This window comes from Petromyzon marinus, chromosome 73, assembly GCF_048934315.1.
Source record: "Petromyzon marinus isolate PM22_M1 ecotype Great Lakes invasive population chromosome 73, UKy_Petmar_22M1.pri1.0, whole genome shotgun sequence".
In the NCBI taxonomy this organism is placed as follows: Eukaryota; Metazoa; Chordata; class Hyperoartia; order Petromyzontiformes; family Petromyzontidae; genus Petromyzon; species Petromyzon marinus.
Genome location: NC_133739.1, coordinates 5,948,237 through 5,963,911, shown reverse-complemented (window position 1 = coordinate 5,963,911; position 15,675 = coordinate 5,948,237).

Genomic DNA, 15,675 nt, shown 5'->3' with positions numbered 1-15,675 from the left:
CACCTTTAGGCCCCAGGTGCCTCCCAAAATCCTCTATCATCTACACAATGCAAAAATTAAGCCTCGAGACCTCATGCACTGCCCTGAACGTGTGGTTAAGATGGTGATGGCTTTAATGTACACACGTGGACTTCCGATTAGTAAGGTTGGCTACGTATACTGCGAAAGAAGTTCAACATATATACATATGTGGGCAGAGTCAACCGGCCCTTTATGTTCATGCAGAGCGATGGATACTCACTTTAGTTTGGTAAACTTAGCATCCCACCAACTCCGAAAAGGCAAATACGCACACACCCACCTCCTCTGATACTCTGTAACACTTGGCTTGCTATCAAGGCCTATGAAGACAAAGCACCAGAGGGCCTCTCTGGCTTACTTTAACCATTTGTTCTTACAAGTAAAACTCTGGACCGGTTTTAACATTCAGTGTCTCATCAGCAGCAGATTCACCTTAATCAGGCTTAATCGAGCCTGACCCTGCCGCTGATGAGAACCTGAACGTTGAAACTCGTGTGAAATGTGATTCTCATCGGGCCACAGGCCCTTGGTGTAAACCAATGCATGCCTGCAGCTCTTAGCATCCAATCTGCCTCTCTCCTGGCTTCTCTGTGAATGTGGTATGAAGAAGAAAGGAAGTCCATTTCCCAAAACGTCGCCTATTCTGCCTATTTTATATTTAATTCAGTCAAAGCCTCACATGCTACGCTATTATTGATGACATGGAGAAGGGTCATTGCAAAAAAAGTACCAGTTCATCTGTTGATTACGTCATTAGATGGGGAGGGGGCGGCTTCCCTGACGTGAAAAGAGTGCAGAACACTCAGTGCAAGAGAGAGACACAGACACAGAAATAAACACAGCGACACAGAATCATGAAGACACAAAAACACACAGAGACACAGAAACACAGTCACAGTGGGAAAGAGGCATACAGAAAAACAGAGATACATAAACACAAAAACAGAGAAACACTGAGACACAGAAACAGTGACAGGGACACGGTCACAGGAATACAAAAACACAGACACACAAAGATACAGAAACACATACAGACACAGAAAGACAGAAAAAAAACACTCAAAAACACATACAAAGAAACAAATATACAAACACCACTTAAACAGAGACATAAAAACAGACGGATAGAATCACAAAGACACAGAAACACAGACAGACGCTCAGAGACACAGATACACAGATGTAGTTGAGGTGTAGGTCTCCCCCTTCTATTCCACTAACATGGTCCATCCGGCACTCACCCTGGATGCAATAACCCCGTTTTATTAACTCCAACACCACCACCACCACCACTCAGTCTGTCAGTTGGGGCATCCCTAATCCTGAATAGCCATGCGCATCGGGGTAACAAGGGGAAAAAACATAACTATTTACCACAATACGCCCGCACGCTTGTACGCACCTGCCATGCCATCCCACAGAGGTGCAGGCTGTGATTTTTCGCTCTGAAGAACACGAGTAGCCAGGGCACTGCGTGAGTAGAACAGGCCCAGGGTGGAAGGTCATGGATGGTGTGAGCAGGGGATGTATGGAATCTTCCGAGGGTAGTCACGATGTCTCAGCGCATACGACTGGGAGCACGCAGTGGTTACGAATGCCTGTCAACCTGATATCTTCAGCCAAGTGTCTACCGTTATGCTGACAATGCAGCATCGTGATAAGCCGCTTTGTATCTATATTCCTGGGATTCCCCGCTCCATGTCCCACTGGATCATGGTTCCGAGGTTAGCAGAGTTAGCCTAATAAACCTAATAAACATTGTACACAGTTGTTTACAAATGGAGCTGTTTACAAATGGTTTAGAGATGGGCGGGGTAGCTAATGTTAATGTGGGGAAGGTCTCTGACACCTGCAGTAGGTCTACACCATTCAACGGGCTGTTTACAAATGGTTTAGAGATGGGCGGGGTAGTTAATGCCAATGTGGGAGAGGTACTACGGAGCTGTGTGGGGTGGCCATTGTATTGTGAGGGTTTAGCATTTTTCCTGTTGCGATCGAAACGTCGTGATATTGTTAGTAGTTTATTTATTTATTTTTTTATATCTACGTGGCTTTACTGAAAGACCCAAAGAATATGAATTCCTAGAGTCATGAAAGCTTTAAGTCAAGATTCGTACCAGGTAAGGCACACCGAGCTAAAGTTATTTTTCAAAGCTACCTGACCACAAATGATTGCTCAACGAAGTGGATTTTCCTTTGGAAATGTATAGCATTCAAATACTTTGTAATTTGATTCAATGTGTCATATATGCAACACAGTACTATGGTGATAATGCAAAACCTGGTTAACAAGATGGTCAGATGTTTGTAAGAATATTGTTGCAATTGCTGATGTGACACGGACACTTAGATTATGCACCCCATGCATGAACATTCACACGGCTTGTTCAATCTACTGCTAGATGAATGCCTCACCACAATATTTTGGTGGCTGTTTGACCATCCCTTGCCGGGCAGTCACGCGTGATGAATCCACTGCTGGATGAGGGCTTCCCTGAAGCCAAAGGCCTTTCCACAAGCCCGCGATGTAACAATCCACGCAGCTGCTGCTGTACGCACCGCTTTATCTCCCCGGATGTGGTCAATCCCAGACGCGCTCCGTTCGCTTGGTCGCCACACCCCTCGCCGTTCGTGGCCATCAGTCATCGCCCCTTCTGGCCGGGACGCGTCCACTCCAAAGCCCCCTGATGATGATGATGTGGATGCAGATGATGATGATCATTATCATGTGCATGATGTAGATGATGTGGATCATGATGTAGATGATGTGGATCATGATGTGGACGATGCTGATGATGCGGACGATGGTGATGTGGCCGAAGACGATGGTGGTTGGTCATGGTGATGTGGATGATGGTGATGTTGATGAGGGTCATGTGGAGGATGCTGATGTGGCTGAAGATGATGTGGGTGGTCATGATGATGTGGATGATATTGATGTTGATGATGATGTAGATGATGATTATGATGTGGGTGATGATGTTGGTGATGATGTGGATGATGATGTAGATGATGTGGATGAAATTAGATTCGAAGCTTTCGTGACTGCAGGAATTATGTGGTGTCACCACGGCGGAGTAGCTCTGTTGGGGACCGTGCCCACCGCGGCATTGCGCCGCACCCCCCCCACGCCCCCCCCCCGCACGAACGCCGGAAGGGGAGATCACCTGACCGATAGGTTTTTTCCAGAAGCCCCTAATGGGATTAAGTTTCATGGTTTCCTACGGCCAGGAATTTGGGCAATCTCCCCCCGTAGCTGACACGAACCGCGGCGCCGTGACCTGATATTGAAATCACGTAGTCGCGGCGGAGGCCGTAAAGCCACCACGGACGAAATTACACACGCGGCACGGGGCGTGTGAACCACGAGATGCCTGTTGTTATAGATGGAATTAGTAACTGAATGCCCCTGATTATAGGTGAGCTCACGGATCCAAATGACAACAAGATAGGAGCATTCAGGCCTTTGAATGAGCAGGGCGACGCGGGGCGGAAGCATCTGAATGCCTTTTGTGCTAGATAAGGTCACAGGACGGAATGCCTTTGTTAGGATCAGGGATCTAGATAACAAAGGGGTAAGAATATCCAACATCTGAATGGACAGGGCCACCTGGGGTGTGAGAACCACCGTGCGCCTTTATTATGAATGGGATTAGGGACTCGATGACAATGAGATAAAAATAACGCGACCTCCGATTGGGCCGGGCAGCATAGGTGCTTAAGCATCAGAGTGCCTTTTGTTATAGGTAAGCTAATAGACTCGAATATGAAAAGGCACGGGCGATGATGTGTAGGGTCCGTGCAATATGTTTAGTGATAGGTAGGATAAAAAGGAGGTGAGGGGGACAGTAAAAAAAGTCTTCTTCTGCAAAATCATCACGGTCCACGGGGCAGGAGGGTCAGCCGTTCGAGACGTTCGTGCGACGAGTCCAGCGCAGCTAGACTCAACCCTCTCCGGAGACGACTTACAGTATCGCCTTTCTACAGCGTTCAGCGCAGCAGAGTGGAAGCAATCGTAAGTAGAGGAAAGGTAAGTTTGGGCTATTGAATAGAGGGTAGAAAGCGGAGCTATAGGCAGGATAAGCTGAATCTGGGCTCCTCGAGGAATAGGTTAGGCGGGCCTGCTGAATCAAACAGACACTCATAGTTAGCGGGATACTCGCGGGGAATAAAACCGCTAATAGAGGATAAAGCTGTGTCGTGGTCGCTGTGAGTGCGAGGAGGGAGACAGAGTGTTTGGTGTTCCCATACCGGTACGAGTGTGTACAGTACTAAAATTATGAGACCTCCTTTGCCAGAAACAAGATATAGTAATAGGTTTTACCCTTTTAACTGTGCCAGTTAAAAGGGTAAAACTGTGCCAGTTAAAAGGGTAAAACCTATTACTATATCTTGTTTCTGGCAAAGGACGTCTCATAATGTTAATGCTCACCCCGAGCCCTCAATACTCTGATAGTGCGCTGTTTTTGAGTTGTACGCCTTTTGGCGTCATCTGGTCCAACACCAATGGAGACTAGGCTCTAAGAAAAGCTGTCTCGGGTGTGGACCAATCAAATTCAAGGACAGAGCATATTATCATCAGAGTTGTCTTTTTTGTTTGCATTTTGACTGCTTGTGTTGTGGTCATTGCAAACATGATGCCTTGAATAAAGGTGTCAGTTTTTGTGCCAGTTAAAAGGGTAAAACCTATTACTGTGTACAGTACTGTTTTGCACTCGTGCGCATACGCGGCTGTTTGCGGCTGATACGAGAGTAAAGAGTGCTTGGTGGTCGCACGCACGCGCGGTTGTTAACATGGGGGCGAAGCGCTTAGCGTGCGCGTGCCTACATGGCTGTTTACGGGTGTGCTGTTCGGCGGGCGCGTGCCTAAGCGACTGTTTTCGGTGGTGTTTAGCGCTCGTGTGCCTGTGCGATGGTGTTGTGGTCGCGTGCCTGCGCGATTGCTAATCGCGAAGTAGCAAGCTAAAGCGCCGAGCGCGCGCGTATTCGTGCGACTGTTCGAACGGGCTCTTTAACTCAGAGCCGGGCAATCCTCCTCAATCGGCGGCGTGCGCACGGCATACGTCCCGCCCGCCCATCCCTCGACCCCAACTCCCTCGCGTGCGATTGGTGTACGGGGATGGGCAGGGGGTAGAGGCGCGTTTGTTATTACCGGGGCACGTGGAGAGGGGGTTGGAGGGAGACACGCGCCGCGCAAGTCTGTTCACGGGCGGGAGGGAGTTTTTACGGGCGAACGCGCTCCTCGCGGTACACCGCCTCGCAGCGCACTGCTAGCGTAAAGCGACGCGCCCTACCCATCGGTTAAAACATGCAGACGCTGTCAGCAGAACAGGAGGGCGGGGTAGTGGAGGTCGCTTGCCCAAACCCCACAGAGCAGCCGGGGGGTAGTGGGATCAATGTGGCGGGGGAGTCGGGAGCCAACGGCCCCGACAATTCAGTGATGACTTGGGACATTTGCCCCCACAGTTTGGCGTCAGAAGCGGTACGAACCCCCGCGTTACCCCACGCGAAAATAAGGCATATATTCACCGGCCGGGGTACCCCTTCGTGGAAAGCATTTGCCCGCAACGTCCTCGGGGCTAAGGAAATTAATGGGTGGATGGACGAGCAGGCGTTACGTCAACTAAATATGAATCTGGATGGGCGGGCAGCCGATTTTGGGGAAGCCCTACCCACAAGCGCGCAGACACAGCTAGAGTAGCTGATGCGCCGACTTGATCTGCGTTTCGGTACGCACGATGAGGAGGAGGCAAAAGCGGCCTTAGAGGCACGCCATCGCCAAACCTGCGAGGACCTGTGCGATTATGCCGAGGATGTGCACGAGCTAACAAAGATCGCACGCCCAGGGTACACGACTGAGGTGATTGAGGAGCTGGCCGCAGAGAAAATCCAGCGATCATTAAATCGCACGGCGTGGTGGCAGCCAGACATGAACTGTACGCATCTCAACAAGGTAACCCAAGTAGGTGAAAGAATAACCCAAGTGGACACCAAGGTAACCCAAGTGAGTGAGAGAATAACCCAAGTGGACAACAAGGTAACCCAAGTACGGGCACATATGACTGTGCTGCAGACTACGGTGGAGACGGTTCAGACCGAGGTGGGAGGCGGAGTCTGGGCAGCGGCATACGGGAGGGGAAATAGGGAGCGGGCGGGGAGGCTCCTACGGGGCCGTCGCCCTTCCCCGAGCATGTTACCTGTGCGACCGTCAAGGGCACCTCGTGAGGGACTGTCCTCAGATCGCCCGCGCTAGAAATGCGCCACGGTTAAACTCCAACGCTCCATAGAGAGTGGACCAACTAGGGGTGCAGTCAACACGGTCCCTTTGCAGAACGACAATAATAATAATAATAATGGTGAGCGATTGACCCCACGCAGAATCCGACCACAACACCCAGGGACATGGTGAGCACGGGCGACTGGCCGCGGGATCTGGAGGCTGGAATCACGGGGGCCACGTCGTTGGTGGAAGGACAGGTGAACGGGCAGCGCACCCGGATCCTACTGGACACGGGGGCCGTAGCCTCACTCGTGAGCGCCGCGCACTGCAGCGTGCTCGGGGTTGACGTGAGCCGCCTGCAGGCCCCGGATCGCGAGCTGCACACAGCGAGCGGAGACGGGATGGGGTTGCTGTGAAGGATCTCCCTCGAGGTCCTTCTCGGAAACCAGGTGTGCACACAGGAATTCTAAATCTCGGGCGTGTTGTGCCACGAGTGTATTGCAGGTACGGACCTCCTGGAGAACCTGGGGCTAACGTGCAGCCCCGCCAGCGATGCGCCACCGTAGAGGGCAGCGGGGAGCGGATCCCGTTCCTGGGACCCGAGTCGAATCACCTTCGCTTCACACCCGTGGCCACTACGCTGGTGTCGGCCGTCACCATCGGGACGCTTGCCGAGATGCTGGTGCCAGTGGCAACAGCCTCCACCAACCCCACACACTGACCATCGGGCGAAGTAATGCTAACTCCTCACCCGGAGTTGGCAGCGCGTTACGGAGTCGTCGGGTCAGCCACGCTGGTAAACGCAGATGGGGGCCGACTGTTCATGCGGGTGTTTAACCCACACAGCACCCCGGCGATGCTATGACAGCGCACCACAGTAGCCACCACACACGCGCGCCACTCTAACGACTCGGTGTTCGCACTCTGGGCGGAAGACCCTGGCCGCCCCGAGGAAAACCAAGATCTGGCCTGGTGGGTCGGCACGACTCCCCGAGCCGAGATCATCCATTTGCATGACGCGTTACATGTGCCTTGGGCAGACTTACCTAAGGGGGAGGCCGATCAGCTGCGCGGGTTGTTGCAGGAGTACGCCGACGTGTTCAGTGAGCACGATTCGGATGTAGGTCGGACAGACCTTGTTAAGCACACAATTGACATGGGTGCAGCCCGACCTATCAAACTCCCCGCATACCGGGTGGGCGCGCCTGAACGGAACCAGATCAAGGAGGCAGTCGCGGATATGCTACGTGATAACATAATCCAGCCCTCGACGAGCCCCTGGTCTGCCACGGTGGTGCTAGTGACGAAAAAGGACATGTCGACCCGGTTCTGCGTTGATTACCGAAAGTTAAACGCAGTCACCTTCGGCGACGCCTTCCCCATACCGTGCATCTACGACACCTTTGACAGCCTCGCAGGAGCACGGTATTTTTCCACCCTCGATCTGGCGTCCGGGTACTAGCAGGTGGAGATGGCGGAGGAGGATCTTCCGAAAACCGCATTTACCACCCCGATGGGGCTGTTCGAGTTTCGAGTGCTTCCGTTCGAACTCACCAACGCGCCCGCGACGTTCCAGCGGTTGATGGAGTTGGTAATGCGGGGCTTACAGTGGGAACAGTGCCTGATTTACCTGGACGACGTGATAGTGTTCAGCAGATCTCTGTCCGTGCACTGGTCCAGGTTGCGAGACGTGTTCCAGCAACAGCGAGCAGCCCATCTCAAGCTCAAGCCGTGTAAGTGTTACATTGCGCAGCGCGAGGTAGGGTACCTCGGACACCGAATCAGTGAGGCGGGGGTGCGCACCGATCCGAAAAAGGTGCGCGCCGTAGTGGAATTGCCACGGCCCAGGAATCTGACGGAGATCAGGTCATTCTTGTGAATCGCCACCTATTATCGTCGATTTGTAAAGAGATTCAGTGAGACTGCACGCCCCCTCACCCAACTCACCTCCCCTAAGAACCCCTATCGATGAACGGAGGCCTGCCAAACGTCCTTCACTACCCTCAAAGACCACCTCACCCACACCCCCACCCTAGCTTTCCCCGATTTCACCATGGATGTTATCTTGGACACCGACGCCTGCAGCAGTTGGCTGGGCACGGTGCTGTCACAGGTACAAGGTGGGACGGAGCGGGTCATCGCATACACCAGTCGGACCCTGAGTGGGGCCGAGCTGAATTATTGCGTGACCCGTCAAGAACTGTATGCCGTGATCTTCGCGTGTAAACAGTTCCGACCGTATTTGTACGGCAGGAAATGTCAGGTGCGCACCGACCATTATGCCCTGCAGTTTCTCCTTACATTCAAGGAATTGCAGGGGCAGATGGCCCGATGGCTGGCGCAGCTGCAGGAGTAAAACCTGCAAATAGAGTACCGAGCTGGGCGTACGCACGCAAACGCGGATGAATTGTCAAGGCGGCCCGCAGTGTGCGCCGAGACAAGGGTAGAGGAAGTCTGCCCGTGCTTCACGGGAGGCCGTTGCCGGCAGGTGGTGGGCCCCCAGGAGCGCATCGAGACTAACCCCCCCCCCCCCCCCCCCCCCCGGTGAGAGACAGTGCAGAATGCGCAACAGAGACCACGGCAGGGGGAACCAGGGACCCGGGGGACCACTCGACGGGCCCGGAGCCCACACCCCGGGGCCCGACGGATCGCCCAACCCCACCCGATCGGATCAAGGAGGATATCGGCTGCGCCTTCCCGGGCCTGGACGACGAGCAGCTGAGCCGGACCCAGCTGCAGGATCCAGATCTGGCAGCGGTGGAGACGGCCCTACGGAAGAAGAAGGACGCTCTGCCGGGACCCTGGAGTGGTTTGTATGCCCGGTTGTGCATGCAGAACGGAGTAGTACGGGAACTAACCGAAGCCGGCCAGCCAGGATGCATCTGCGTTCCCGCCCAGGTGCGACCCCAGCTGCTATGGCTGGTACACGACCACCCACTCGGGGGCCATGACGGGGAACGGCGCACTCGGGAAACCCTGCGTCACCAGTATCCCTAGCCCAAGTTGGCACAAGACGTGGCCGCCTGGGTGCAGGGCTGTCGCGCGTGTCAGCAATGCGGGCCGAAACCGGCGCGCTAGAAGGTACGACTGAGACCGTTCCGCGTTAGCCGGATGAACCAGCTAGTTGGGATCGACCTGCAGGGACCATTCCCGCGATCCCACCGGGGCAACCAGTATATTCAAGTAGCGGTGGAGTACTTCACACGCTATCCCGTAGCGGTGGCCATCCCCGATAAGACAGCCCTCGTAGTAGCCCGAGCGTTCGTAGAACACTACGTACTTAAGCACGGGATCCCCGAATGAGTAATTACTGACCAAGGTAGTGAGTTCGAGGCAGAGCTATTCCAGGCGCTGTGCCGGGAGTTCGGGATCCAGAAGGACCAAACTACGGCGTATCACCCCCAGGCAAATGGGATGATAGAGAGGATGAACCAGACCCTAGCCGGGAAGCTTAAACGCATGGCGGCCGCGAATCTACAGGACTGGGACCAACACCTCCCCTATCCTCTGTTCGCCTACGCCACCACGGTACACACATCCACGGGACAGACCCCGTTCCTAATGATGTTTGGTCGCGAGTCTCGCCTGCCTACAGATCTTCTGTTCGGTGTCCCTCTGCCGCAATAGGAGGAAGGGAGCCGCCCCATGGAGCACCTGATGGAGACCCTATGAGAAGCTAGGGTCTAGGCCTACCCGCAAGGCGAGACCGCACACCAGTGGCAGGAGCGGAGCGCCCGACCCCGAATGGAGCCCCCCTTCTACTCCGTGGGCTCTACGGTGTGGCTGCACACCACTCGCGTCAGGGCCGGACAGGTGGGGAAGTTAACCACTTACTGGCGGGGACCCTGGACGGTGGGGCAACAGATCTTCCCCTGGACGGTGCTGATTCAAGGGGGAGAGAGGGGCCGAGAGATGGTAGTCAATGTCCACCGACTGAAACCATGGAGGGCGACCCCAGCGAGGGAGAACCCCACCCTTCAAGGACCCCGAAACCCCGGGGTCCCCACACCCCCCATACCCGGGGGCCTCGTGCCGTATATGGGCCCCACGGGGCCCCGGGCCCAGAGGGTCCCGACCCAAACCAGGGGAGACGGGGACGATGACCCCTGAACCCCACCGCCCCCGAGTTTGTCTCCCAACCTGCAGGTACTCAGGACCGGAGAGAGCAACTGGAGTGTAGGAGGAGACCCCTGCCGGAACCCCGAGAGATGGGGCCGCCAATGCCAAGACCAGCCAAGAGGGCCGGACGAGTCCCGCGGACCCCGTGGCGCTACCTCGTAGGGGCAACCCAGGCGAGCTGCTCCAGTCAATTCGGACGGGGACTGGCACCTCGGGGGCCGTGTGGTGCCACCACGGCAGAGTAGCTCCACCAGGTACCGTGCCCACCGCCGCGACACCACCCCCGGAGGGTTTCAACGCCGGCGCACTGCGCCGCACCCACCCCCCCCCCCTCCCCGCACGAATGCACACACATTCCGTAAGAGGAGATCACCTAATGGGATTAAGTTTCATGGTTTCCTACGGCCGGGAATTTGGGTGATCTCCGCCCATACCTGACACAAACCGCGGCGCCGTGACCTGATATTAAAATCATGTAGTCGCGGCGGAGGCCGTAAAGCCACCATGGACGAAATAACACATGCGGCACCGGGCGTGTGAACCATGAGATGCCTGTTGTTATAGATGGAATTAAAAACTGAATGCCCCTGATTATAGGTGAGCTCACAGATCCAAATGACAACAGGATAATAGCATTCAGGCCTTTGAATGAGCAAGGCGACGCGGGGCAGAAGCATCTGAATGCCTTTTGTGCTAGATAAGGTCACAGGACGGAATGCCTTTGTTACGATCAGGGATCTAGATAACAAAGGGGTAAGAATATCCAACATCTGAATGGACAGGGCCACCTGGCGTGTGAGAACCACAGTGCGCCTTTATTATGAATGGGGTTAGGGACTCGATGACAATGAGAATAAAATAACGCGACCTCAGATTGGGCCGGGCAGCATAGGTGCAAAAGCATCGGAGTGCCTTTTGTTATAGGTAAGCTAATAGACTCGAATATGAAAAGGCACGGGCGATGATGTGGAGAGTCCGTGCAATATGTTGGGTGATATGTAGGATAAAAATGAGGTGAGGGGAACTGTGAAAAAAGTCTTCCTCTGCAAAATCATCATGGTCCATGGGGCAGGATGATTTTGCAACACTCTCCGGAGACGACTCACAGTATCGCCTTTCTACAGCGTTCAGCGCAGCAGAGTGGAAGCAATCGTAAGTAGAGGACAGGTAAGTTTGGGCTATTGAATAGAGGGTAGAAAGTGGAGCTATAGGCAAGATAAGCTGAATCTGGGCTCCTCGCGGAATAGGTTAGGAGGGCCTGCTGACTCGCACAGACACTCGTAGTTAGAGGGATACTCGCGGGGAATAAAACCGCTAATGGAGGATAAAACTGTGTCGTGGTCGCTGTGAGTGCGAGGAGGGAGATGGAGTGTTTGGTGTTCACATACCGGTACGAGTGTGTACAGTACTGTTTTGCGCTCGTGCGCATACGTGGCTGTTTGCGGCGGATACGAGAGTAAAGAGTGCTTAGTGGTCGCGCGCACACACGGTTGTTTACATCGGGGTGAAGCGCTTAGCGTGCGCGCACCTACGCGGCTGTTTACGGGTGTGCTGTTCGGCGGGCGCATGCCTAAGCGTCTGTTTTCGGTGGTGTTTAGTGCTCGTGTACCTGTGCGACGGTGTTGTGGTCGCGTGCCTGCGCGATTGCTAATCGCGAAGTAGCGAGCTAAAGCGCCGAGCGTGCGCGTATTCGTGCGACTGTTCGAACGGGCTCTTTAACTCAGAGCCGGGCGACCCTCCTCAATCGGCGGCGCGCGCACGGCAAACGTCCCGCCCGCCCATCCCTCGACCCCAACCCCCTCGCGTGCAATTGGTGTACGGGGCTGGGCAGGGGGTAGAGGCACGTTTGTTATTACTGGGGCACGTGGAGCGGGGGTGGGAGGGAGACACACGCCGCGCAAGTCTGTTCACGGGCGGGAGGGAGTTTTTTTCCGGCGAACGCGCTCCTCGCGGTACACCGCCTCGCAGCGCAAAGCGAGCGTAAAGCGACGCGTCCTAAACATCGGTTAAAAAATGCTACGTGGTCAGCAGCACAGGAGGGCGGGGTAGTGGAGGTCGCTAGCCCGAACCCCACAGAGCAGCGGGGGGGTAGTGGGATAAATGTGGCGGGGGAGTCGGGAGCCAACAGCCCCGACAATTCGGTGATGGCGGGGGACATTCGCCCCCACAGTTTGGCGTCAGAAGCGGTACGAACCCCCGCGTTACCCCACGCGAAAATAAGGCATATATTCACCGGCCGGGGTACCCCTTCGTGGAAAGCGTTTGCCTGCAACGTCCTCGGGGCTAAGGAAATTAATGGGTGGACGGACGAGCAGGCGTTACGTCAACTTAATATGAATCTGGATGGGCGGGCAGCCGATTTTGTGGAAGCCCTACCCACAAGCGCGCAGACACAGCTAGAGGAGCTGATGCGCCAACTGATCTGCGTTTCAGTGTGCGCGATGAGGAGGCAAAAGCGAGTCACGCGAGTCACGCCGTCGCCAACCCGGCGAGGACCTGCGTGATTATGCCGAGGATGTGCGCGAGTTAACAAAGATCGCCAGCCCGGTGTACACGACGGAGGTGATTGAGGAGCTGGCCGCAGAGAAAATCCACTGACACTTAACTCGCATGGCGTGGTGGTAGCCAGATATGAACTGTACGCGTCTCTCCTTTAACGCCCTTGTCGAGCGCGCGCGCAAATGTGAAAGAATTTCTAGCGAATGCGCGTAGCTCCGAGGACTGGGACGGGAGCGCACCGTCGCAAGCCTGTCCACCGAGGAGGAAGAGGAGGAACAGGAGCTCGCCAGGACGGTAAGGGTTCGGGAAAGGGAGCCCCCGGTATCTTGCGAGACAACCCCGGGATGGGATGCGGGGATATAGATGGGCATCGGGAGGATCGACAACAAGGTAACCCAAGTACGGGCACATATGACTGCGCTGCAGACTACGGTGGAGACGGTTCAGACCGAGGTGGGAGGGCTGGCCGGGAGGGTAGCCCGACTAGAGGTGGAGTCTGGGCAACGGCGTACGGGAGGGGAAATAGGGAGCGGGCGGGGAGGCTCCTACGGGGCCGCCGCCCTTCCCCGAGCATGTAACCTGTGCGTCCGTCAAGGGCACCTCGTGAGGGACTGTCCTCAGATCGCCCGCGCTAGAAACGCGCCACGGTTAAAGGCCAACGCCCCCTAAAGAGTGGACCACGGGTGCAGTCAACACGGTCCCTTTGCAGAACGACGATAATAATAATGGTGAGCGAGTGACCCCACGCAGATTCCGACCACAACACCCAGGGACATGGTGAGCACGGGCGACTGGCTGCGGGAGCTGGTGGCGGGAATCACGGGGGCCACGTCGTTGGTGGAAGGACAGGTGAACGGGCAGCGCACCCGGATCCTACTTGACACGCGGACCGTAGCCTCACTCGTGAGCGCCGCGCACTGGAGCGTGCTCGGGGTTGATGTGAGCCGCCTGCAGTCACCGGATCGCGCGCTGCACACAGCAAACAGAGCCGGGATGGGGTTCCTGTGAAGGATCTCCCTCGAGGTTCGTCTCGGAAACCAGGTGTGCACACAGGAATTCTACATCTCGAGTGTGTTGTGCCACGAGTGTATTACAGGTACGGACCTCCTGGAGAAACTGGGGCTCAACGTGTAGCCACCCCACCAGCGATGCGCCACCGTGGAGGGCAGCGTGGAGCGGATCCCGTTCCAGGACCCGAGCCGAATCGCCCTCGCTTCACACCCGTGGCCGCTACGCTGGTGTCGGACGTCACCATCGGGCCGCTTGCCGAGATGCTGGTGCCAGTGGCAACACCCTCCACCGATCCCACACACCGACCATCGGGCAAAGTAATGCTAACTCCTCACCCGGAGTTGGCAGCGCGGTACGGAGTCGTCGGGTCAGCCGCGCTGGTAAACGCAGATGGGGGCCGACAGTTCATGCAGGTGTTTAACCCAAACAGTACCCCGGCGATACTACGATGGCGCACCACAGTAGCCGACGTACACCCCCTGCACGCGCGCCCCTCTAACGACTCGGTGTTCGCACTCTGGGCGGAAGACCCTCGCCGCCCCGAGGACAACCAGGATCTGGCATGCCGGGTCGGCCCGACTCCCCGAGCCGAGATCATCCCCTTGCATGACGCGTTACATGTGCCTTGGGCGGACTTACCTAAGGGGGAGGCCGATCAGCTGCGCGGGTTGTTGCAGGAGTACGCCGACGTGTTCAGTGAGCACGATTCAGATGTAGGTCGGACAGACCTTGTTAAGCACACAATTGACACGGGTGCAGCCCGACCTATCAAACGCCCCGCATACCGGGTGGGCGCGTCTGAACGGACCCAGATCAAGGAGGCAGTAGCGGATATGCTACGTGATAACATAAACCAGCCCTCGACGAGCCCCTGGTCTGCCCCGGTGGTGCTAGTGACGAAAAAGGACGGGTCGACCACGTTCTGCGTTGATTACCGAAAGTTGAACGCAGTCACCCTCGGCGACGCCTTCCCCATACCGCGCAATGACGACACCTTTGAAAGCCTCGCAGGAGCACGGTATTTATCCACCCTCGATCTGGCGTCCGGGTACTGGCAGGTGGAGATGGCGGAGGAGGATCGGCCGAAAACCGCATTTACCACCCCGATGGGGCTGTTCGAGTTTCGAGTGTTTCCGTTCGGACTCACTAACGTGCCCGCGACGTTCCAGCAGTTGATGGAGTGGATAATGCGGGGCTTACAGTGGGAACAGTGCCTGATTTACCTGGACGACGTGATAGTGTTCAGCAGATCTCTGTCCGTGCACTGGTCCAGGTTGCGAGACGTGTTCCAGCAACAGCGAGCAGCCCATCTCAAGCTCAAGCCGTGTAAGTGTTACATTGTGCAGCGCGAGGTAGGGTACCTCGGACACCGAGTCAGCGAGGCAGGGGTGCGCACCGATCCAGAAAAGGTGCGCGCCGTAGTGGAATGGCCACGGCTCAGGAATCTGACGGAGATCAGGTCATTCTTAGGACTCGCCTCCTATTATCGTCGATTTGTAAAGGGATTCAGCGAGACTGCACGCCCCCTCACCCAACTCATCTCCCCTAAGAACCCCTATCGATGGACGGAGGCCTGCCAAACGGCCTTCACCACCCTCAAAGACCACCTCACCCACACCCCCACCCTAGCTTTCCCCGATTTCACCACGGATTTTACCTTGGACACCGACGCCTGCAGCAGAGGAATGGGCGCAGTGCTGTCACAGGTACAGGGTGGGACGGAGCGGGTCATCGCATACGCCAGTTGGACCCTGAGTGGGGCCAGCTGAATTATTGCGTGACTTGTCAAGAACTGTATGCCGTGA